Source organism: Pyxicephalus adspersus, chromosome 6, assembly GCF_032062135.1.
Source record: "Pyxicephalus adspersus chromosome 6, UCB_Pads_2.0, whole genome shotgun sequence".
In the NCBI taxonomy this organism is placed as follows: Eukaryota; Metazoa; Chordata; class Amphibia; order Anura; family Pyxicephalidae; genus Pyxicephalus; species Pyxicephalus adspersus.
The window spans coordinates 4330028-4356752 of NC_092863.1; the positions used below are offsets into that span (position 1 = coordinate 4330028).

General features: G+C 40.2%; 1 protein-coding gene across 12 annotated transcripts in view; it reads right to left on the reverse strand.

Annotated features, from left to right (window-relative positions):
* DOK5 (docking protein 5) overlaps positions 1-26725 on the reverse strand; it is a 193962-nt gene that overhangs the window by 4440 nt on the left and 162797 nt on the right. Inside the window, exons 9-17 of one of the 12 annotated variants that reach the window (XM_072414186.1) lie at positions 22698-22755; positions 19566-19710; positions 16814-17012; positions 16449-16553; positions 14784-15052; positions 11825-11926; positions 10881-10927; positions 5355-5407; positions 1723-5019 (exon numbers count right to left, since the gene is read on the reverse strand). The gene's annotated coding sequence lies outside the window, so the exon portion shown is untranslated. Of the gene's footprint in view, positions 1-1722; positions 5408-9853; positions 10931-11824; positions 11927-14783; positions 15053-16448; positions 16554-16813; positions 17013-19565; positions 19711-22697; positions 22756-26725 lie in introns of those variants that run through there. The other 11 variants (XM_072414192.1, XM_072414187.1, XM_072414184.1 and 8 more) reach the window with 11 other exon arrangements.

Sequence of the window (26725 nt, forward strand, 5' to 3'; positions counted from 1 at the left end):
ATGCAGGAGATTCAATTTAGTGAGCAATGGCACAAAGTTATGGAAGGGCCAAAAAGTTGTCACAGGTGAGTTAAAATGAGGACACCTGTTCTGCTAGATCACCCAGGTTCTCCCATGATCGCCTATCATCTCCAGTCTTGGAGAGCTTTAATAATCAGCCCTATATGTAAAAGGTAGGGCAGGACTGAAAGGGGGGGGGTGCTGGGTGACCCCAATATTACACACCATAGTATTGCTTAAGAAGTTTTAAATGTTTTTAAAAAAAAGGTAAATGCTGGTTAAAGCACAAAGTATATTCATAATTTGCCATTTATTTTCAAAAATCCTAATTTTGTTTTACTTTTATCTCCTGCAGCATTTTTCAGGCACTTCCTGTCTCCTTGCAGTCACTTCAGCATCTGCTGCACACCATTACTCCTGACAACGGGGCATCATACCTGGACCACAGCTAAAAGTAGGTCATGTGACACTAAGAGGGGGCAGTTTCCACCCCATACCAGAAATAAGAACCTTCATGGCAGGACCAACAGGTAATATGGTAAGAAAAAGCTGAAGCTGTAGTGGTGAAAGCCGATTCTTTCAAACTATTGGAATGACAATGACATGTATTGCTTTTATGAGATTATGGTTCACATATGCTTAATGATTGCAATATTTTAGTTCAGATTCAGAAAACATTGTAATTGGAGGAAGATCTATAGGAATTCCAGAAGAAATCCAGAGCTGATATATAAAGCCGTTATTTTGATATTTCTCTCCTGTAGGGCTGACGTATCCCCCCCAACACCCAGATTAGACAGACACTTGTAACGTCTGTGTGGCTTGTTTACCGCAACATCCTCAAAGTGCTGTCTTAAGTTGTTTGAAATCTTTTTATTCAGCAGATGCTCGAGGAGCGCTTTTTCTTCCTGCCTCGCTAACTTCCCAATCCTGTTCACAAGATGGATTTCATGTGCTAGAAATAATTGCTTCACTATAATGAGAGAAAATGAGATTTTCTACCCCAAAGAGCACCGAGAGTGTTAAACTGTCCGAGGCATTAACTTGATTGGGTGTTGCAGGTTGTCCCCCATGCGACGTCGCATTCTGTCTGAAGCAGACAACTGTTTACCTATCGCTGCTTTTTCACCTACGAATTAGTAAATGACAGGATCACTAATTTACAGGTTATGAGGTGATTGCTGTTTGGATTTGTTTTTGTCAGCATGCTAAAAGGATAAGCACATGTTAAATAAAAACTCAGCCAAGCTCAACTCCCCATCTCTGCATTAAAAAATACAAAAGTATTCATACCAGGTATATTCACCTGAGTGGCACTACCTGTACTCTAAACATTGGGCCTGGTTTATTACAGCTCTCCAAGACTGGAGACCATAGACTAACATGGATGAACGTGGTTGATCGAGCAAACATTGAATGGATCTGATCCAGGATTGAAAACATTTGCTGAATAATACAAATGAATGGTTTGGTAGATAACTCAGCTTCTCCCATATTAGTCTATCTTCACCAGTCTTGAAGAGAATTAATAAATCAGGCCCAAGGTGTGATGAGGTAAGGGCAGGAAGTAAGGATAATGCTGTTGTGGTCAATGCATGTGGCCAGCTTGAATATACAAACTAGATAACAAAGTACGATGTCCAAATCTGGGTGCAGTGAGAAATGGGTAAGACTCGTAGCTTTTAGATCAGGGGTCTGCAACCTGCGGCTCTTCAGCCTCCTTGTTGTGGCTCCCTTCGGCTGCCGCGGGGAGATCTCTGATGGGGGATCCCCTTCCTCCCAAGACACTGCGGAGGAGGGGAATTCCCTATCCGGTGTTGTAATGAAAAAAATCTACTAGTGAAATAAATCTACCACGGGGCGTGTACAAATGGGTGTGTACAATGACATCCCCCTCCTTTGAACCCCAATTCCTCTGGAATGGGGAGATGTACAAAACCAAAAATGTAGGTGCAAGTGGGAGACACCTGTGACTAACACCCCCTAAAATTTAATTGTTAGGCTATCATCAGAACATAAAGAACTCTGCCCATCAAAAAAATCTACCCTGTTACGTTAGAAGCTTCCAGCTAATATAACAGGATGATACGTTAGAAGCTGGAGGCTTCTAGGGGCATAGTTCAGTGTTTAATTTATTTCAAAGTAGGCCTACACATGCACACTTGTTGTAACAGGTAAAATTAAAAAAATATTAAAACTTTTAAAAGTTTATAAACTGTGTTATGTTTTGCGGCTCCAGACTATTTTTCTTTAGTGGAAGAGGAGGCAAAATGGCTCTTTTGATAGTAAAGGTTGCTGACCCCTGTTTTAGATGGTCGCTAGGTTTAGTGTTTTGAGGTCCACCTTTGTATTGGGTTGAGGTCTGATTAAGGGAACTTGTCAGAGGTAAATGGCTATATGTTTATCTGGGGGTTCAAGCAAACTCTGCCTGTTCAGCAAAGCATTGTAACTTGTCTTTCTATCACTTCCCCACCACTCCGTTCAGCAGGAGAAGCATGACGTGGCTCGATTTGTATAAGTCAATGCTGAGCCAATCAGGGGGAAAGCCAATAGCCCTGTATAGGCTATATCGGCATAGACTTGTGGTTTACATGGGGCCTTTTCTTTATTTAATATGGTTAGAAAGGAGAGGTAAGTACACACTACTGGGAAGGACTTAAAGTGAAGACAAACCCTTGGTAGGGGAAAGGCCTAGGCTTATCTGCATTTACTACTATGTGTGGCTTTAATCGAAGTGACTAAGTTTTGACACACAGGAAATGGAAAAACTCTACCATAGCAACACAGAGAGAAATAAAAATTGGTTTCATATAGTAGAGTAGGCAAAAGCCAGAACCCTCAGATTTATATTTCTGTCTCTATTCCTGTTCCCTATTTCCTGTCTGCCCAAACCTGGCCATTTTGGCAGGAAGTTTGGAAATGTCGACAACACCACCACCATGGAGAGCAGAACAACCTGATAGAAAGTCCTACTCCCTCTACACCATATCCAAAACTAGAATAAACATTTGACTTGACACCTTATTTAAAGTGAATCTGTTGCTCTGTTCTGCAAGTTTACTCATTTGGAGTCTAAATAGAAATTTGGGTCTGAATAACAACACTTTTCTGTTCCTCCCTTTATAAGCCCCTCAGTGGTGGCATTTCTATGCTTTCTGTAATATGACTGATATTACCAGAGAGAATCGTCTTCCTTATCCGGCCACATTATTTTCTCTGCTCCTGAAGCACTAGGATAAGGTTTGCTCTACATTGTGATTAGGAAGACAAAACAGATAGACCTTTTAATTGCAACCGGGATTTGCTGTATCGTCAGATTAATTATTACAGAACAGCTGGGATCCTTGTCTGCACACCACTGCTACAAAAGAAAAAACATCTCCACTTCTCATTCAGGGTGGTAGGATTTCATTTCACACAATCCAAATTAATGATGAGCCGTGTTAAAGCGGACTTACAGCTTAAAGGGAACAGGTTGGGGGGATTTTGTAGCATTTGTTATTGTCATCATTTGTATATGGCCAGTGTCATAATGCAGCTGTAATAAAAATCCAAGCTTTTATAAAATAAAATGAGCTCTAACTTGTGTCCTCTGACAGGTCATAACAGAATCAGAATCATGGCCAGTCACCTGACCCGGGGTAGTACGGTACAGGCAGAGTTGGCCTATAATAACTCTGGTGCCTGAACGCTGCTCCTTGCCCTCAGTGTCTACACTGTGACTATCATGTAGAGAGCGATCACAGCAGTGATGTATTAGTGAAAGGTAAGTACTTTACAGCTTCTAGTGAAAGGTAAGTACTTCACAGCTTCTAGTGAAAGGTAAGTACTTCACAGCTTCTAGTGAAAGGTAAGTACTTCACAGCTTCTAGTTTAGCAGTTAGTATAAGTAACTTATGCAACGTAAGTTCATTTCATTTCAAAAATGAGATTGGAAGATTGGCAGGACTAAAGCTAGCTAAAATTTCAAGCAGGCAGGTTCTTTATTGCAGAAAGGACAGCTAAGGTCCGTTCTACAACATAACAAATTTACCTGTTTGCATTCCTTTTTGCAATGTACACCAGGTTTGTATAATCCCCACATTGCTGGCTGTTAGGCATGATAGAAGGTATGTCATTCCAGGCTGGCCAGTCAAGATAGCTGAAGATTCTGTACCCAGGTGAGGAGCGGGTAAACAGGCTGGCACTGGAACCAGGTTAGATGAGTTTACTTAAATAAGTGCAGACAGTTGGGTAAGTTTATTTTTCGCAGGAGAGACATCACCTTTCCCTTGTGCAAAAATGAAGCAGCCTGTTTATAATTTTTTACATTAAGGTTCTGATCCATTTTATAATGATACCATTAGGTATTGCAAATCATACATGGGAAACCTTTGTAAGGAGAAGATGCCAAAAATCACATATTACCTTTTTATTATTCAAAAACCCGATTTTGTGACCCTCTCAGGAACCAAGTTCCGAGGCCTCAATACCTGACTTCAGGTCTAAGCCCTGCCTGATGATTTCCTCCCATCCAATGAGAGTATCCTGTTGTCTTTTTTACATGAATGAAGGGCCACTTTTGTAGTTCAGGTTTTAATTCCGCCAGCAAGGCGCCTTTAAAATATTGTTGTTACTGGAGAGATAAAACAAGGATGGGCATAGGAGAGCATCTAATATATGTAAACTATGGAAGTTCATCATCATATCGCTTTTCACTCGCTAAACTTCCTATTCTTCCCCTTCGTCCTGAACCAGCACAAATAAAGAGACATGATATTCTGATAAATATTCCCTCCGGGGTGCATTCAACTCGTATAGAAGTTCCTCTGCTCTCCTTATCTCGCGCACTCCGTCTGGGGAAGACTGTGCTCTCTTCGAGCATCCATTCAGAGATGGCTATTATATCTCTTTGAATTCCTCCATTTGAGCTTCCCAGCCATTCGCTATTCACAAATTGGCAGCGGCTTCCAGAATGAAAAGAGCGGTAAAATATAGCTGGCGCATTTTCTCTGATAATTTTTTTTTATTTTTTGACAACTTGTGGTCCATAAAAATGAGAATGAAAGAGAGAGGGAAGGGGGGGAAAAAACAGTTTTTAGTGATTAAAGAAATAATGCAGGCTAAAAAAGAAAAGAAAAGTCACAAATGTTGCCAGAGGCCTGGCCCATATCGCTGTGTGATCGTTATCTGAGGGGCTCCGAGCATAAATAATGTAGCATTGCAAGTCAAACTGTTGCGCTAAATAACATAACCATTACCCTGGGGCAGGCTTAGAACTGCAGATAAACATGCATTAGATATTCTGACCAGGAAACGGCTCTGGTCTTACTGAGACGCCACAACCACAGTGACTTCCCTTCACCTCTTCATACCTGGGACTGCTGGGTGATGACTTCAGATGGGAGAATCATGCTCTGTGCACAGGCTGTGTGAACCGCAGCAAGGGCGCGTGCCAAGAAAGGTACGAGATTAAAAAGGAAAGACAAAGTGAATGGCAAGGAAATATAAATTAAGGTTTTAGAGAAACTTTGCTTTTCCTATTTATTTCAGAGATTTTACAGTAACCCACACACAAGCAATGTATGATGGGGTTGCCAGGTAAGTACCACCTGCAGCCTAGAACACATTGCCAGGAAATTATCTTCTACAATGGAGCATGTCTCCACTTGAAGGTCCACACAATGTGGGGCACATTACCAGGTAAGTACCCTCTTCAGGGTAGGACATGTCTGCAGGTAGTTATCCTATACGCTGTAAAAGTGCAGTAGACAGCAGGGGTAGGAAACCCTGGAGGGGTGGAGATCTACCTAAACATCATGGAAAACAATAAAGGTCACCAAGCTGCAGTGTGTCCAAACATGCCCCCCAGGAACACCAAACTATGTTCTGTTCAAGCTGTCATCCAGACAGTAAGACACCATTCGTGGCCCTTCTACCCTCTTCAAGACATAGGCCCTGATTTATCAAAGCTCTCCAAGGCCTGAGAGAATACACTTTCATTAGTGAAGCTGGGTGATCCAGCAAACCTGGAATGCATCTGGTCCAGGATTGAAAACATTTGCTAACAAACAGCTGATGACTATTAGGAAATCCATTCCAAGTTAGCTGGATTACCCAGCTTCACTGAGGAAAGTGTATTCTCTCCAGGCCTGGAGAGCTTTAATAATCAGGCCCATTGAGAGAGCTGTAGTTCTTTAGCAATTCCTGAGCCACAATGTACAGACATAACCATGTGTGGGGCAAAACCAAGACACTGCTTGTCTCTTAACACCATAGCAGGCAATTGAGGATCCTGTGTGTAGTAGTGAAAAAATGGGCCATTTTTTTCACCACTACACACAAGGGATTTTTCACCATCAAGTCCAATTGTGGAGCAAAAAAGAATGTAGGGGGTGATATAGAAGAGTCAGAAAGGGATAAGATAGGAGATTTACCTCTCTTAACATCCCAGGACAGTCCACATACATACATTTTACATATGCACACAAACATACAATCACACAGACGTACATACATTTGTATTCACATATACACATAGGTGGGGAGGAATTTGGTAATAGTAGGGGAACATAACTCCTCCTCCAAGTTTCTCGGAGCTGATTTGGTTCATCAAGTGCCAGTCATCTAAGCGGTCCTTATTGTACATAAATAGCAACTGTCTGACTGACCATAACATAACTCAAGGGGCAGTATGACAGGATTTGCCCTGTCACACACAATTAATGGGTAGAACATGATCAGCTTGTTACTGACCCCAGAGTTACAGTGTGGCACACATCATTGAGCTACATTTCCTTACAACGTGGTGTAGGTCAGTGGCTAAGTATCCCCCACCACAATCCACTATAGTATGGGGCACATTCACAAGTATGCACCTACCACAGGGTTGGAGATCAACCACCAAGTAAGTGTACCTACATTATGAGCTACATCAGCAGGTAGGAAATGTCTACAGCACAGGAGAACATGCAAGTAGGACAGCATGAGACACATTGCCAAGTAACTATCTCCTACAGCATGGAACACTTTGCCTGGTAGGAACCTCCTGAAAAATGGGACACATCACTGAGTAAGTATCCCCTACAGTATGGCACCTGTCAACAAGTATGTATCCCCTACAGGGTGGTCCAGGTAAAACCCCCCCTACACTACGGCACACCTCACCAAGTATCCTCTACAGCATAGGACAACTCACCAAGTATTCTCTACAGCAGTGGTCGCCAACCTTTTTGGTTCCGCAAACCACTAAAATCACCAGCTCTCGACCGCACATACGCAGGGAGCTGGGTGGTACTTACCAGAGTTACATCATCATGACTACTCCGCCCACTCTCCCATCACAGATCTGAGCCTGCAATGGGAGAGTGGGTGGGTTGTGTCTGGCCGGTGCACCCTCCTAGTGGGGACCTTCAACTGACCTCGCTCGGGGGTGCGACCAGAGCTGCGGACCCCTGGTTGTCTACCGCTACTCTACAGCATAGGACACCTTACCAAGTATCCTCTACAAACTCTGGCTCCCTAAAGGGATTTTTTCTGGCCCCCAAAAGGATTTCTAAATATGAATTGCAGCTGGCCCTCCACTGCATTGAAATAGCGCCGCTAATAAAATTGCTGGCATCATTCGCGTCTATAGATTCGCGTCCTCTCTGCCTAAGCGTGGACCCGCATTGGACTGTTTTATAGATGCAGAGAATTTGTAGCAGTGGTGCTATTACTTTATTATAGGCTTGTTCCAGATTTGTGAATGATAAGCAAAACTTTGTTTCCATATTAAAAGGTTTTATATCTAATGAGAAGGAAAAACTTTCTCAATTTTTTCAATAAACTTTAAGTTTGACCTGCGACTTTGTCTAAATTTTTAATTTTGGCCCTCTGTGTATTTGAGTTTGACACCCCTGCCTTACAGCATAGGACACCTCAGCAAGTATCCTCCACACCATGCCAGGTAAGTGAGCTACACGTTATCAAGTATCTCTCACAGCATGTATTGCTAGTGATAAGTCACCAGGTAAGTACATTGCCGGAAAGTATGTGGAATCCTAATGATGCTCTTTTTACTCTCATTTCAGATATTTTCCAGTGAACAATGACTTCTTTATCATGGAGTGTCAACATTAAAATAAAATCCTTCATACTTTTGTCTGCTTCTTGTTTGGGGCAAGAAAGGGTCAATAAAGGGTAAACCTGGCTTTATAACCAGTGCTGCGCAAGCTGATTTCTTTATCATGTATACACTTGTATAGATTGTATGAATAGATGAGGTAAACTACTCACAATTACACCGAGTTTTAAACTCACATCTACCAATTACATTGGTGTTTGATTTCAGCATGACTAGAAACGTTTTTATCTACCTGGTGCTTAACCTGCGGCCTGGGAGCCATTTACTCTGTGTGCCTTATAAAAACATGCAAAGAGTAGGGTGTTTGCTGCACTGCTGCCCTCCCCATGATGCCTGCACAGAGCAATGTGTCCTCATCAATCAATCAATCAATCAATTACTTATCATGAACATGTCTCACTGCAAAACTGAGATTCCAGCACCCATCTCTACCTGGAAGTTGATCTACAATTTAATAAATATAATCTCTGCCTGACCGCTGCTGAAGCTCTTCATGTTTCTCATCAATAAAATGAGGACTCGTGTCTCTAAAGCACAAAGTCCAATGAAAAGTGAAAATAAAGAAATGTATTCGGAGTCAGTACCAAACATACAAATCCTACCCATTATTAACCTTTATCATTATCATTATTATCATTATCAACCTAATAGGCTGCTGATCCCCAATGCATACATAAGTCAAATGTTTCACCCATTTTAACACTAAATCCTGATTTGGTAGGTTTGGATGTACAAGGGGCTGCAGGCTTTGCTCTGTTATAAGGTTTAAACAGACAAATGATGAAACAATGGGCTCCTCTGAGTTTATATCTTTTTTTTTCTTGTTATATTTATAGGTATGCTCATTATGGCCCCAAATATTTAGAGTCATTAATCACAATGAATCTACTAAGTCTAAATAAGAAGAATATTCTGAATGCCATTTTTTCTAAGGCTTAAGTTACTGAGTTTTTATGTTCAAGGGGCCACCTGAAAAACCAAACACAGAGAAAAGCTCTGGTGCAGGGGTTTAGCAGCCGGCCAATTATCCATAATATTGAAGGTTCGATTCAGGATTGTTCTATTTAAATTTGTATTCAGTTATTTCACCTACTAAGTCTTGACAGAGAAGAGAAAAAAAAATATTCATCCAGCTGGTTATCGCAGTGGTTACGCTGCCAGCCCTTGGCCATGCTGTGATTTTGAAGTTGCAGGTTCAATTTTTGTTTTTTTCCTTTGAAGTTCAGGCAATAATACACTTCTGAAATAGAAGAATGAACACAAGAACTACTGAGCGGAGGCGAGTAGCTCAGTGGATAAGAGTGTTGACCCAGGGCGCCACAGACACGAGTTCGAATCCACAGAAACACTATAGACCCCGAGAGTAAGCACTGTGTACCACAAATGTGCTCCCATAAATGTGGTGCAAACCCATATAAAGTGCTGTAGTCCCCCGAGTGCAAATCCATGGGAGCACAGTAGACCGAGCTCTAATCACTGAGTGAAAGCTTGGAGGCCATGGACAACCCACCAGTCCGCTCCAGTCCCAGGCCCCCACAGGCCTGTAACATATGTGGGCATCACATTAGGTTGTGGACCCCCCGCCTCTTTCGGTCCATGGTCTGTGATCACTGCAACAAATATAATTAGAATGGGCTGTCTTACCGGGGCAGCCCATTCAAAAAGTGGGACTTAGGTTTTTATTGGCCTCACCCCATATATATATATACACACACCACCCAAATACTGTACAGTATTTGAACCCCCCCCAGTGGTGGGATGGAGTAATGGGTCTGAAACATTTCCCACTACCCCATTCCACCTACTGGGGGGTTCAGACACTGCACAGCACTTGGACTTTCCTTCATTGGGATTTGAACTCAGGGCCTTCATGAGACAAACCATAGCACTTTACCTCTGAGCTACAGCCTCTGCTCACATACAAACCTGTTCGTTCTCCTATTTTAAGAATGGGCAAAATTTAGATAAGACAAAAAAAAAAACATTCACAAATTTGTAAAATACTGCTAGCTAGAAGTTTTTGCAGACAAGCAGGTCAATAATGTTACAGAGCAGAGGTATAACTATCACCCCAGCCTTCTCCAACTTGCATTGCACCTGAAAAAAGAAGTAACTTGTCCACAGACACACATTTCTTTCAAACTCAGGTCACAGATCTAAGCTTTGAAGCCTTCTCCATGTCTGAGACTCATGTGCGATGTTCTTTGACAAAGATGTATTCACATAAAACCCTATGAAACTCTAGGCCAATTTTGAAGTACCCACAATAAGCCACAGTGTTTTTGGATGGAGTGTGGGAGAAGCAAGAGCCCAATAAGGCTTTTATTTATGTATGGGTCCTCAATATGTAGAATCCTATATTTGTTGTGGTGATCAATGTCACTGAGAAATTCATGAAAAAAAGGGGAAAGTGAGGCCACTGATTCACGTCTAAGAGTGAATTTTCTCTCACTTTTTGCAGTGACCTTGGGACAAGAAATAAAAGAAAATCTCTGATGGAAAACAGGTAGGAAAAACAACCGGAAACCTAACCAACTCTATCCAAAACAGGTACACAAACTTTGCATGCATTTTAAAGTTTTTAAGTGTTAGTCATGGTAGAATTTTACATGAAAAAAAAAATAGTAATGACCAATCAGAAAATAGTAAATATGATAATAAATCTAGATTAATAAACATTTGTTATGGTAAGAACAAGAACATATACCCCAAACAGTTCACTGTCCTTGACATAAAAACTGCATAGTGATTAGAAACCTTTCTTCTTCCAACAAACCTATTGAGATGCAGAATCTGTGTGTGGCCATCTGCGAGCCATCATCTCTGCTAAGGAAAAGCACAGTGATTACAACAGAACAAAAATGAGGCATAAAGCACAGGAAGTAGAGTTAGTGCAATGTACAAATCCAAACAAAATGCCAGACGAAAACAAACCATCAAAATGTGTCACCTGGTCTATGAAGGGGGTGAGACACAGAACATCTATTGATTCCAGTGGTCTTTAACGTGGTCAGAAATGGAAAAGAAATTATTTTGGGTGTCAGCATAACATATGACCAAATTTGAATTTAGTCAAATCATCAGCCCACAAAGACACAAATATCTAACACTGGGCAATGCATTAACCTTGGTGCAGTGCGCTGCATGTAAAAAAAATCATATGTGTGTGTTCGCAGATCATTTAAAATGAAGGACTCACTCGGTGCAACACACACCAATAGGTGTGAAAGGTGCCTTAGTAATTCTAAATAGCTCTACTAAAAGACTTTTAGAAGAATTTTGGTTCAAACTAGAATTTAGAATAAAAAAAGCGTTTGTTTTCCTAAATACAGGGAAGTTGGGGATTTATCTGGCAGTAAAGCAGTTACACCAAGCTTGGACTGGAGAAATCAAATGACATTCAGCTCGCAGTTTTCCTTGTCAGCAGAAACACATAAACCACCTTTACCGTGTACCGAAGCAGAAACTCTGAATAATTGACACAAGTTTTCAGAGAAGTTGATCACTCCTTCTAAAATTGCCAAATGTCTGGCTCCTTTCAGCCAATGATCCAAATAAAGGATAATGGAGTGCCAACCCGCAGGCTCCAGGGCTGTCATCTTTATCCTGAATTACGTACTTACTGAGTCAGTGACCTGCACCGTGTGTGCAATCATTAAGGCCTGAACATTGTCACATTCACTGCCATATAAATAAACTTCTATGTGTTCTCACAATTACCTTTTTCCAAAACATTCACTTGGTTTGACTTTCAGTAGGTTTTCAATATTAGCTTTGGAATATTCTTCCAAAAGACTTGAAGAATTAGCTTTTCCTTTAATGCTGCAAGAAAAGGAAAAAATAAATAAAAACAGAGAAAATCTTTTAACATTTATGTCTGAGCAAAATAAAATATATGCACAGGCACATGTCCCCTGCGTTTGTCCGTTTAATCACACTTCATTGATCTGCAAGAATTCTCGTACATTCCTATGTATTTGAGGTTACAATGCGGTGCATTTTCTATTCAGAAAGCCCAATCAGCCATGTTTGCAGGACCCCCACATTTATTTCCTTCTTGGGGACCGGAACAGAATACCCAGCAGTTGCCCCACAAGAAGGTACTATGCCAGGTGACAATGTCAAAAGAAATAATAAAAGCTGCTTCTCACATTAATGATAAAAGAAACAAATAATTCTGGAGCATGATGTACAGATGTTGATTTATTACCTGGTTACCATTGTGTACTTATTGACCAGTCCCCTCCTTTTAAGCTATGAACACACATCAGATGATTCTCACCTGCGACAAGCGAGATTATTCATCTTGTGAAAACCATCTGATAGTGGTAACTGGGGAATATTGATCATTTACCTGGTCATCCACCTAATATGTGTATAGGCAACATTAGTCATATTTACAATTCTGACATACAGATTGTAAGCTCTTCGGGGCAGGGTCCTCTTCTCCTATATCACTGTCTGTATTAGCCTGTCATTTGCAATCCCTATTTAATGTACAGCGCTGCGTAATATGTTGGTGCTATATAAATCCTGTTTATTATTAATAATAATAATAATAATAAAATACAGCACTGCTCTGCCACAGCAGATTGATGAACCACCAATTGGAATTAAACAGTGTGGTGGAAATGCAGCGTGGTGCTGCTCCCTCATTCTCCCCTCTCCATAGAACAGATATGTACATACAGCACTCGTCTGTTGATCTCTCATTGGAAACAAATGATTATTAAAGAGGATTTCCAGCAACAATCTTCTGATGTCAGTTGGGTGTCTGTATAGGGCTTTTGCTTGATTGATTCTGCCCCATCTGCTCTAATCAGCAATAGTGGGGAGAGTTCCTCCATTGAATTAGAGGTTGCAACCTGCAGCAAAGCATTGGTGAGGGCACTCAGATGCCAAAGTTGACCAAAATCACAGATTAGAGTCTGGGAAGAGTGCTACTAGAATGTAAACTTCACCTGGGGGCACAGAGCTGGGACATGTTTGTTTCAGAGCCTGTGTTTAACATTCATTTTTTTGGCCTAGGAATGGCAATGGGCACATATTCATAAAGAGATGTTAACAGTGATGTGAATTTATTTTACCATTTAATTTTCGTCCATCTGACAGTCCTGAGGCCCGGCTAAAACTCAAACCTCCCTCAACGCATTGAACAATCCCAGATTGAAAACCACAATCACAATCTACAAATCCCGTAACAAAAGAACTCCATAGCCTATTTAAGCCAGTGGCGCTTATCTTTTTGTAAGACATGATTAATACCAAGGTAGAGACTTCCTGCAGAAAAAAAGGACAGCTAGATTGCAATGACAGGCTGCTGGGACACTATTCCCTCGTTTCTTACAAGATTTATTGCTCGGGTACCGCACAGAGAGATGCTCGCCTCTATTATGTATGAGTTATGCATATCAGGTTACAAAAGGACAGATTTTCCCCCCTCTTCCCGTCTTCTAGTGAAATGAACTTTTCATGAGTACAAGAACGGATAATGCCATGGAGGTGTCAGCGATAACACGTTCTCCGCTGATAATCAGATATGATTGTTTTAGCACAGGAAATGTTCCTGAAGTCAGAATCTGGGAGAATTGACCATTAACCTTCAGGTTGGTTTACGTGCTATCAAAGTGCACATGTATGTTCTGGAGCTTTGCCCGAGAAAGGCTTTAAGACTTGTCAAAAACAAACCCCACACCTCATTCACTAAACATTCCATTAAAATTAAACATTACCAAAATGTAGCAGTCATGTGACAATCCAATCCCAAGTCTTATTCAATGGGATGGGTCCTTCTTCAAGCATCACTGTGTTTCTCAACCAGGGTTCCTGCAGAGGTTGCTAGGGGTTCCTTGAGCAATGAGCAATGAGCAATTCAGATCTCCTAAGTCAGTTTACCTGACACCAGAGATCCTTTTGGCTATCTTTAGGGGTGACATTCTCCCCACTGGCCAACAAGAGGCATTCTTTCTACTGACCACCATGCTAATGTCCCCACGTTGAGGACATAGTATTTATAAACAGGTTCCGTGAAGACCTGAAAGTTATTTCAAAGGTTTCCCTAATGTTAAAATGTTGAGAAAAGCTAGTGTAGACACTTCCTAATAGCCATTCAATGGTCGGGTCTGCCAGAGATTCCGAAGAGATGACCACTTGGGATGCCAGCCCACACTATGGAATCAAGCAAGTTACAATTCCACTCCCTATATAGTTCTAATTGTTAACGCATCAAGAATCTGTCACAATTTGGGACCAATCCCGACCAAACCCTAAGGGGAACAACTTCCCCCAGTACAAAAAAAACACAATGAATATGGCTAAATTTACACACCAGTGTTCTAGCTTTTTATAACCATTAATTCTTCTTCTGTATGAAAAACATTGTAAATGACCTTGTCTAGCCCATGTGCCAACAAAAAAGCTGTGTTATTCATCCTTTCCTATTTAGAATGCAAGTAAAATGTGAACTTTCAAAAGATGACGGATAAAAACTTCTCATTTGTTTCATATTTTTGTTATTTCCTGCTCTGTGTGAACGCATACATTAGCAGAAAGGTCATCAGTGGGATTATTTTGTCTGTTCTTTTTTTTTTCCAACCAAATTCTCAATGCACAATTTGATGATCCCTGTCATCCAGGCTGCCCTTGGCTTACATTATTCTTGACTTGTAAATAGGCTTACATTACGTGGCTTTTATTCCCGCTGTCACAGCGCAATTGTTAACTGGAAACCGCGCTGAGAGTGTTATTATTCTCCCTGTACGCGGGAACATCTCCCTATAGGGAGCAGCTAGGCACAGCTTTTCATTCTTTGGATGCAGAGAAAAACGTCCGTTTGTCATGTCAGGTGACCCACTGCTTCGGGGAGTGAGAACGTCGGTGTTGGTGATCAGTTTAGGTCAAATTTTCTTGGTGTGGCTAATCAACATCAACTTGCTCTTAGAATTTGACCTAAAAAAAGGAGAAAATATATTGAATTATTGATGCATATCTAAAAGAAGGACAAATGGTGGTTTATATGTATCAAGCTTGTCATATTATTATTTACCTGCATGTGGACCATGGAACAGAGCACAATAACAGTAAGCACATCATCAAATTTAAAAACTTTATATATCCAATGGAAAAATGTTGTACATAAAATACATGGTATATGTGGGTATTCTGTAGCTCCTAAACACTTCCCGTCCTAGGGTGACAAGGCTACTCCGCCATAGACACAAAGGGCGTGATTTCTTAAAGCTCTTGAAGCCAGGAGAAGATAGATTATCATGAGAGATCCTGGATTGGATGAGAGATCATGAAAAGGATGTAAATGGATGAGAGATCCTGGAATTGATGAAAGATCCTGGAATGAATGAGAATGGATGAGAGATCCTGGAATGGATGAGCATGGATGAGAGATCCTGGATTGGATGAGAGATCCTGAAATGGATGAGAAATCCTGGAAAGGATGTAAATGGATGAGAGATACTGGAATGGATGAAAGATCCTGGAATGAATGAGAATGGATGAGAGATCCTGGAATGGATGAGCATGGATGAGAGATCCTGGATTGGATGAGAGATCCTGGATAGGATGAGAATGGATGAGAGAGATCCTGGAATGGATAAGAGATCCTGGAAGGGATGAGAATGGATAATAGATGCTGGAATGGATGAGAATAGATGGAAGATCCTGGAATGGATGAGAAACTTTGGAATGGATGAGAGATCATGGAATGGATGAGAATGAATGAGAGATCCTGGAATAAATGAGAATGGATGAGAGATCCTGGAATGGATGAGAATGGATGAGAGATCCTGGAATGGATGAGAATGGATGAGAGATCCTGGAATGGATGAGAATGGATGAGAGATCCTGGAATAGATGAGAATGGATGGGAGATCCTGGAATGAATGGGAGATCCTGGAATGGATGAGAGATCCTGGAATGAATGAGAGATCCTGGAATGGACGAGAATGGATGAGAGATCCTGGAATAGATGAGAATAGATGGAAGATCCTGGAATGGAAGAGAGATCCTGGAATGGATCTGGTCAATGATTGATTCTGCTCGATCTGCAGAATATATCTTCTTCAGTCTTGGACAGCTTTCATAAATTCGGTCCAGTGTTGTGTGTGACCATTGTCATTTGAAGACATAAAGTATGGTAAGGACAGGACCATCAGGTGAAAACAAATAATACCTAAAAAAATCATCCACCATATATTTGTTCTTGGGGTTAAAGTACAACGTTTTCTCTTCCCCGTTACTCTTGCTATGCATACATCTCCACATGTGGTTCAAATAAAAAAATAAAAGGTTTTGGTAGTCAGAATGTCTAAGAAAGTTTGAAGATAATTACCTGGAATAAGGCTTTCTAATCTGCGCCTTAAATCATAATGCATCTAAAGTGTTCTCTCCTCCGTATAGATCTGCTGTAATTTAAGTCAAAGCTTTCTGTGAGATTCTGAGATTAAAAGAAAAAGAAATAAATACAATGGCTGCGATGGTCCATTTACTGATTTATATTCCATCAGCTAAACTCACTGTGCTCAAGTGCTTCTTTCTAATATAGATCGTGTTCTGTATATTGGCTTAGTTTCTGTAGGTGTTCTCTGTGAGTTACAAGGAACTCATTATGAATACAAAGAGCCTGTAAAATCATATTACAGGTGAACCCCAGGCGAACAGCTAAAATATAAAATACATACATAGGAGCTGTTTTACCTAAAATTAGCATGTCTGTACTTCTAGTCTTTGCACATCTCCTTTCAGGTTTATATTGATGACACCACTTAGGCTTTCTCGGATAAGGACTAGAATGGGGTCTTCTCTCCATCCTCAGCCTGCTTACTGGACAGTAAAAGAGTAGCAGCGCATTTGACAACAATTTATTTCCTGGTGACCTGTTGCAGCATCAAAACATCTGACAAAAGAAATGCAACAAATCACAAAATTTCCATTCTTTGTCTGTTCATATTTTAATATATAGTAAGAATTAGAACAATTGAATTGGATATGACTGATATAAGGCTGTACATCTCCTGTGCTGATGGCTCTAAGAATAGAAATAAATGTAGCTCTAGAAAAGTTACACGGATCAGGTGTAGCCATAGGAAGTCACCCCCGCCATCTCTCATTGTCACTCTCCTCTTTATAGATGACGGAATTCATTGGGGTCAACGACAGTGCAGACATATGATGCATTGTCCTAATATCCCATTAGGTAAGTTAAAGGTCATTGCTAATGCCAAGCCATCGATGTGGGAAAACGTCTCTTACCCAAGGTGTTATTGCACTTTAACATCCGCTCTGACAATATCAGCCGTGGTTTATTTCTCCCGAATAACAAAAAAAAATGAACTCTCTGGAGACTGTGGTATTTATAAAACCATAACTGAGCTTTTTAGCCGTGACCCCGATCAATATTTTCATGACTTGAACATACTTGTCTTCCAGAAAACCCTTCAGGTAGTTATCTTTTTATAATATCTTTTTAAATGAGAGCTCCAACTTCAGCCTTTTTATCATATTTCACCTTCTGCTTTTTAGTAGCAAATAAACTTTAATACTTTTTTTGGAGTTATTTGCAAAGCCACACAGAACTGTCATTGGAGGGGTCAGGAAACCAAAAAAAAAAACATGTGCCAAGTACAAAGTAAAAAAAAAAAAAGAATGTTTTTTTTTTTAAAAAAAAAGAGTTTAATAAGAGGGAGAGGGAAAACAAACTAGCAGGGGTTTCATTTTTCATTCCATATTTTATTATTATTATAACGCAGTATGTATATATCACCAACATATTACGCAGTGCTGTACAAAGTCCATAGTCACGTCACTAGCTGTCTCTCATAGGAGCTCACAATCTAATGTCCCCACCATAGTCATATGTCATTAATGTAGTCTAAGGTCATATTTGGGGGGAAGCCAAGCAACCTAACTGCATGTTTTTGGAATGTGGGAGGAAACCACTACTGTACTACTGTACCCTCCTCCTCTGGTATTCCACTAACCCGACTCTCTCCTCTACAATCTATCATGAATGCTGCAGCCAGACTCATCCATCCTTCCCTCCGCTCCTCTTCCGCTGCATCTCTTTGTAGTTCTCTCCATTGGCTTCCATTTCACCTTAGAATCAAATTCATCTCCTATGCTTTGCCTTCAAATCCCTACACAGTTATTGTCCCACTTACCTTTCTGACTTGGTAAAAAAATACTCCCCCTGCCGCTCTCTCTGCTCCTCCAATGACCTACTAATGACTTCCTCACTCATAACCTCATCACACGCACGGATACAAGACTTCTCTAGAGCTGCCCCAACTCTCTGGAATGGTCTTCCTCGTCCTATTCGGCTTGCTCCTACTTTCTGCTCATTTAAAAGAGCGCTCAAAACCCATTTTTTCAAACTTGCCTACCCGTCTTCTTCTGTCTTTTGATACCACCACTACTTCCCACCACTACATATCTCCCATCCTATTGTGTGTGAAATTCCCCCACCTACTAGATTGTAAGCTCTTCGGGGCAGGGTCCTCTCCTCCTGTATCACTGTCTGTATTAGTCTGTCATTTGCAATCCCTATTTAATGTGCAGCGCTGCGTAATATGTTGGCGCTATATAAATCCTGTTTAATAATAAAATAATAAAACCCACACAAACACAGGAAGAACCTGCAAACTCCATACAGATATTGTCCTGGCCGAGATTCGAACCCAGCGCTGCAAAGGCTGGAGTGGTAACCACTGAGCCACTGTGCTCTATTTTTCATACAATTGTTTAACTTGGGGTATATTCATATAAGTGCCCTAACCTCCTCTTCCCCAAAGCAAATTTGATGGAAGGGATGCTGCATCATAGTACTGAAGAAACAGGTTATGCTACTTTGATTCAGCATTGCCCCCAATTCCCAAATTTCACATGATGTCAGTCATTTCTGGAAAGCAGCCTTATTCAGATGCTTGACGTCTTGACGTGTATCTCAGTTCTGCAGTGCAGAATACAAATGATCTGCAGATAGCAAACCAAAAACCAAGCAACATTTGCACTGGCCTGGGCCTGAGAGGGCAGACAGAATTAAGAGGTTCTAACTATGAAATTGCTTAGTTTCCCTGGCTATATCATCATTATGAATTCTAATTCCTCCCCTAGTTGGTTTTATGTAAAATATTTAAGTGCATGGAAGAAGCCATTCCAAAGACCTGATTAGTATAAAGGTGCATAAATATGTAATTCATCCATGCAAACATTTTGGGATTATTCCTAGCTTTGCCTCAAGCCACAATGTGCAGGAAAAATAAAAAGACTGGTGCATACTGCAAATATCTAAAATATGAAACTGTCATTATTCTGTAAGTCTCAGGTTTTTAATATACCCGCATTTAATATTTTATTACCATTTTGCCGTGCATTGTTTACTCCCACACATTTTAAAAATAAAATCACTCGTATTCCATATTCATGGAATCATATTCTTATCGAGGCTTACCTGCCCATCCCTGAAATAAGCCAACGGCGAGCTTGATCTCTCATTCCAAACATGTCTGCGCTGTTGTTTATCACCGTTTTTCAGCAAACAACTTTTAAATGCTTTGCTCTCCATTCAAAGGCCTCGCTTTGCTAGCAACAAACAACTTTGGAAAAGAAATTAAAAAAAAACAAAAATTAAAACTTTGTATAGTGAATTAAAACAATTATATCGGAACAAACAGACACCTGAAACAGCAGGAAGAAGAAAGCTGGACACTTTGAAGATACATTAAATCTCACAAACACCTGGCGGAAATGTTGTCAGAAATCAGGGTTTTTTCTGAAAAATGGGAAAGCTGCAATGTTTTCGAGCTCCGCCGCAAGTTAACAGATTGACGTTCCTTCATTTAGTAAATTGTCCTTTTATCTGATGTTTTTTTCTTCTTGAAAAGTATTTACCACCTGCCATCCCACTTTCATGCTCTTCTGTTCTTTTGCCATGTGATATACATGTTAAAACTGGATCCGCAGCCACGGTGCAGAGTAAATTAGAGTAAATTTTCACTCTTAAAATTGTTATCCAATTGTGCGTTGTCATTTTATACCCACTGCTATAGCTACGAGCTGGAGGTGAGTCATCTGTAACGCCATCATCGCTGTCCGGCACCGTCAGATTATAGAAAATGATATTTATAAAAAGGCAGCTACACTTTCATTTTGTTTTAACCTTTATGTATATTTCACTAGACAATTTGTATTACATTTTTCATTGTTTTTTTTTGCTTTGTGATCGAGAAGTAGATGTCTCCTGCTTGAATATGCTTAGAGCAACAAGTATGCTGCAAACAATGTATGCATACATGCAAAAAAAAAAGTGAAGCAGAATTAGGTATTGACGGTAATGGAGAAGCATTCAGGTGACTTCAGAAGGGGTTCAGCAATGGTAGACCATGCATTATCCTCCGGACATTATACCTTTAATACCATCAATGTGAATATATACTAGTCGATGTTAAGATATATGTAAAAGCTAATGACATTTATTTTTCTACTGTCAACAATTGTCATTTTTATATATGATCACTATTTGGAGATTATGCATTGTATTTACTAGTAAAAGCTTCCCTGAGACTGTTGCTGGGTGCCGCCATCTTGGATGTAATGTTATTAGCCCCCACAGACTCTGAGCCTAAGTGGCTCTCTAGATCAGGGGTGTCAAACTCAAATACACAGAGGGCCAAAATTAAAAACTTAGACAAAGTTGCGGGCCAACCTTAAAATGTATTGAAAAATTGAGGAATTTTTTCCTTTTTCCTCCTCATTAGATATAAACCCTTTTCATATGGAAACAAAAAGGTTTTGCTTCACGTTCAATCTGGAACAAGCTTATAATAGAGAAAGAGGCATAACATTTTTTTTTTCATTTTATTTAAATTTGTAGCCTTCTGAGTTAAATTTCTTTTTGCACAGGCTAACAATAATAATAACAATATTCTTCTATGCAAATCCAACCATTCAAGTCCATGCCTTGGAGTAGCAAGGAAAAGCTCAGGGGGAGTGCTGGAAATGCCAGACGCGGCCAATGCGGAGCTAAATCTTATGAGTTGCCCGCCGCTGAAACTCCCTCTTCATTGAAATAGCACCGCTACTAAAATTCCCGGCATTATTTGCGTCTATATAACAGTCCAATGCGGGGCCACACATAGGCAGAGAGCCCGCTGGTCTATAGACGCGAGTGGTTCTGGGAATTGTAGTAGCGGCGTTATTTCAATGCAGCACCGGGCCAGCTGCAGTTCATATTTACGACTCATTTGAGGAGCCAAAAAGGACGTTGGGAGCCAGATTTAGCCCCTGGGCCAGAGTTTGACACCCCTGCTCTATAGAATCCTTTCCTGACCTTGTAACATAGAGGAACCCTTGAAATAAGTTTAAGATCATCAGGTAACCCCGGGGCTATATTTACTATATCTACAGGGCACAGTATATAAGCATTCACCCTCTACTAACCCAATTTATTTATTCAATAGCCGACATTAAAGCAGCACCCCAGGCACAATACAAATTGCAGAAGTTCATTTACAGAAGTCGTGAAGTAAACTACTTTTCTGACATATTTTTCATTTCCATATAATGACTGTCCATGCCTATAAGCTGTTTATAGAAATTATAGAATTATAATACTTTGCCCTCAATGGCTGGGTGTTTGGCCTTCCCATCTGTTACATAGCAGTGACAGGTGGATGTTTACAAAACCTATATATTGGACACAAAAATGAAGGACTGCAATGTTACAGAGTGTGTAAAGTGTATGTATAGCGGTTTTTCTTTTTAGTTCTGCATTTTATGGAAAAAGGTTAGGACACTCATGAGTTTATTTGTTGTTGTCTATATATCATTAGGGAGACTTCACTTCCTGCCCCAAGAGGTAAATTATTACAAAGTTAGGGTAACTCTTTGACAGGTGTCACTACAAGGAGTATTCCTGCTGGAAAATTTACCCTCTTATTCTGGTTACGACATTAACATTTTTTATTTTCCCACGCTGGACAAACAAAATGGAGAATGATGGGGTAAGTTCTGGAGACCCATCACAGCTAAAGAATGCCTTGAACATTACAATTTCAGCTGTAGATGTGACCGTTTACTACTAGATATATCATGACCTGGATAAATATGAACCTTCATTCAATAAGTACATTAAAACCTGGACGTCCATAAAAAGTAGCCAAAGTATTGTTCAAAAAATTGAAGTAATGCTAAGAAGTGGCCAACGCATCAAAAAATCAATCTGCTTCATTCATTACAAGTGATCAGTATTGAAAAGAGATTTTCCAACACACTGAAAAACCTCTTTACAAAACATCCTTGGTCATTTCTGTTTGAATGGAAGAAACCATTGGCACCTGCTAGATTCACTCATTCAATGCACTTAGAGGAACATTACATCTAAACACAGCACCATATTCATTGTTTGAGGGCTTCCGGATGTTTTGCTAACTATCACCCAAGGTTTGAGCAGGCTGCCCTAATAAGTCAATATTTCGGCCACATAACCTGGAACTCTCTGGACATACGAATAGCTCTGTTGTTCGGGTAGATTTGGCTCCCATAAAATGCAAGTCAACAGAAATAAAGATCTCTTAGTACCTACCACACTGTGCCTTGTCATGGGGCTTCAGGATAGTCCACATGGTCATGAACAGCTGGACCTGAATAAACGACAATATAAAAAACAAGGATAAGTAAAAGAATAGGGATTCTTTTCAAAAAGATAGTAAGTAGAAAATCTACCATATACTATGCATACGCATTCAGTTCCAATGTCCTGTTGAGGGCTGACAGCACACAGCATTAGTGACCTGCCCAAGGACTAATAATATACCAGACCTAAAAGGGGCTAAAAAGTAAAAGTCCCCCTGATCCCAAAATATATGTATTATCTATGTTTTCTTACAGCTCCTTTCTTCTCCATGTTAGCAAACCAGGGAAGCAGTGACGTCATTCCCATGGTTATGTGACAATGTCCAGGGCCCCATCATAAGGAAGAAGGTTACATGGTCCTCCATAACTTAAAGTGCACCTAGGGAAGAGCAAGGAGCTGTAATGGAGTCCAGGTAATAGGAATATAAGGGGGTCAAGTGGTCTTCCCAGGATTGCAGTGACATTGCTTGTTATGAGTATGAAAACACCATCTCTTTACATTTTGATACCCTTTTGCTTTTTTCCCGTCTGTGATGGTTTTCTTTTGGCATCCATTGTGTAGGAAATGAATTCTTCTGCTCTCAGAAATATAAAGAAATAGATAAAGAATGACAAAGGCCCATATGTTCTGAAAACAAATATGTAAATTTTTGTTTTCACATGCTCAATTCAGATGACCTTGCAGCAAAATGAGCAGTCTTAACTATAATGTCTTCCCAAATGTTGTTCTATAAGAAGAGTCATGCTGTTTTATAGAATCTAGATGATAAAGTCTTCAAACGATGGCTGTGCTCTTTGCTTAATTTCCCGGTAACAATGCAAATCTTGCTGGACACCTCTCACAGGCTGAAATACAGAACACTGAGCTTGCTGCCAAATCCGGGTACCGCCGGTCAGAGTTACAAATTGGGCAGTTGGAGTTTACGACCTGCCCTAAATCCAGATTACGAGGACACCGATCACTCCTATGGACAGGACCGCTCTTTGTACCTTGCGAGCAGCTTTTTAAATTAATTTCACAAGCCGCAGTGTCAGCTGATTCGGAAGGGAGATTCAGCCACTTTCAATACTTTATTGTGGAAGTTTAATTAACTTTTCCAGACTAACTGCAATTTCTCCTCTCCTTTTTCTTCCAATTCAGTGGAATGTAAAGTAAAATAAGTTATTGTTTTAGATTCTTTGCCTTCTTCGGTTTAAATGGTCGGAAAGGAATTTTTGGTGCATTATAATATAGTCAGTATTTAGCATAACTCTGTGTTTTTGTGTTTTATGAATCCATCACACTTGGCAGTAAAACAAAGACTCTGACCTTCCCTTACAAAATAAAGCCCATTTCGCCTTAACATTAAAGTAAAAAACAAATCCCTGCTGAAATACAAAGAACAACATTTTGGTAAAAATGCTCTTTGTATAAATCCAATATTGGCCAGCTACCATGTGTTTTAATAAACAAATTAATATACAAACTAACATATTACTTCTTCCTCATTAGGGACAAACATATATTGTCTTCTTTTAATATATATTCAAACAGTTCTTGGAATAAATATTAAAAAGGTCCAGTACCTTTTTTATGTACCTAGAAGGGGGGTGTACTTTTGGAGAATCTAACCGTATTTTCTCTTCTGAAAGAAGAATATGGGGGAATACCCAATGTGGGCAGTCATCGATAAAAACATGTAAGCATCTTGCCTTCCCTATTCCACTTAAACCTATACAAAAATTAGTTCAGCCTTTATGTTAAACTGCATTATGGATACACATATATATCTATAGTAAGGGGGGTTCAAGCGGAACTGGTCAGGTATTGTTGAACGATGCAAAAGACAAGGAAACCCTAGAAATTATTGGTCATTTTTACACCGGACACATTCTATATTAAAAAAGATGTCCTCAATAATTGGTATATGGCTTCCATTTCACCTAACCAAACAAAGCAACCCCTTCTTATCTACACGTACCTTATTCCATTCACGTTACACCACTCCTGCTACCTTGGAGTACTTCTTTAAATGGGCCCTGTCAGCACCCTGGGCATATAAGGACTAAGTCACAAAAATTTTCCATGAAGATGGTGGGTGGGGTTGGCATCCTGGGACAAAGTGCCCCAAATACTCCTAAAAGTGTCGGAGAAGATGAAGAGTAGTAACAGAGCACCAGCAACACAAAATTAAATAGAGAGGCAGCAACAGGTATTGCCCTGGGCTGTGCTGAACTGTGCCGCAGCCGTCCTTGTCGGTGGAAAGAATCTGCGTCCTCTCTACTACACCAGCTGGCTTGTGTAATTGGCTGAACCAAATGACAGGGCAGTGGAGCTGGCTTATGTGATTGGCCGAACCGAAAGACGGAAAAGAGAGGACAGAGATCCTTCCTACAACAACAAGGACTGCAGCCCACAAGGACAGACACTCTCAATATATTATGTGTTACGATCTTGAATTCCAATCCTCTGTTCCGTGGGAAAATAAATAGTTTGTGAAAACAGCCATGGTGCAATAAAGGTTGGGGAACGCTAATATAAGTTGCTTTACATGACGTTTATATCCTCTAATGCATGCTGCAGTGGCAGGGGGACTTAAAAAATGCAAAGTAAAGCAGAACTTGAAGAACTATTTCTTAGAGGAAAGTGACATGAAAGACGTTCAATGTAAATGACAACTTTTGGCAAGAAACTTAAAAAAACATATTGGTCTTTTTTATTCGCAGAACTGCTGAATACCATTTTTTGAAAGTGACAGTGACAATGGTGTCCTATCATTTTATCTATTTCAATTCTGACAAGTTATTAAAGCGTACCTAACCTTTTAATTTAAAGTAAAAATTTTTTTTTTTTTTTTTTTAAGTGCAACACGCCACCGTGGCGATCAAGACTTAATGGGAGCGCATAGCCTCCCGGGATACCTATGTCACCCATCCTGAGAGGCTCTGGCTGAGATTAGGGCATGCACAGAAGGAGCCCTTTCATCAACAGAAAAAAAATCTACGTCATCCGATCCCGCGCCTGCGCAGGAAGAAGAACTCGGAGAACAAGAGAAGAAGATGTCCGCGCCTGGTGCTCCCTCTGCGCCAGGGTGAACACACATACCGGGATGATGTGCGACCTGATGGAAGAAACCTCCCGACGAATAGACTAATCTGCGCGATTAAAGGTATTTTTTTTCTTTCGCTTTAAGTGTTATAGATTTTTGCTCGGAAATACCTAAAACAAAAACTTTCCTTGCAGCAAAAGTACTGCTTCCACCCTTCACATTGCAGTGCTCTGTGCTTAGAAGAAGCTTCTTTATGCAGATTCGTATTGCAGAGGAAGTAAGGGAAAATCTGGACAGCAAGGGGACGGTAAGACTGGGGACAACAGTTACCATTTTCTGAGATTATATTATATTAAAGTGGTCATTAATGCAGAAAGGGTCAGGCAATGTCTCTGTCACAATAATCCTTCCTACCTGCCTGATCACTCCGAGTATCTGGCAAAAAGCTGCAGCACACTTGCTTTAGTTGCCTTAATACCTGGAAATCCTGGCATCCTCTTTCATTCAAAATGGTGGAAGATCATCAACAGGAAGAGAAGAAAGAAGTAGGTGGCCTTTTGCAAGGGAACAGGCGAGTATCATGATTTTAATTCTGCTTTAAAATACTACAAAATATTTCAAAGAAACCCTTACAAAAAGCAGACATCAATGAATAAATGTGGCCCATTTAGGTAAGTGGATAACTAATTAAGTAAACAGTTACTACGACATGATATTTGATCTAATATTTTTACATAATACATTCCAATACAATGCTTGTTTTCTTTGCTCTCTAAAGCTAATATATTGGTCTTATTTATATGCATTATGCTAAGCTCCAAAGCAATCTCACTTTTTTTTTCTTTTTTTAATACTGTTTACCAATTCATTGATGCTTTAACGCTGTAATAAAATCTCCAACACTCTGCCTCAATAATAAAAATATTTGTACACCGATTGAATTTTATTA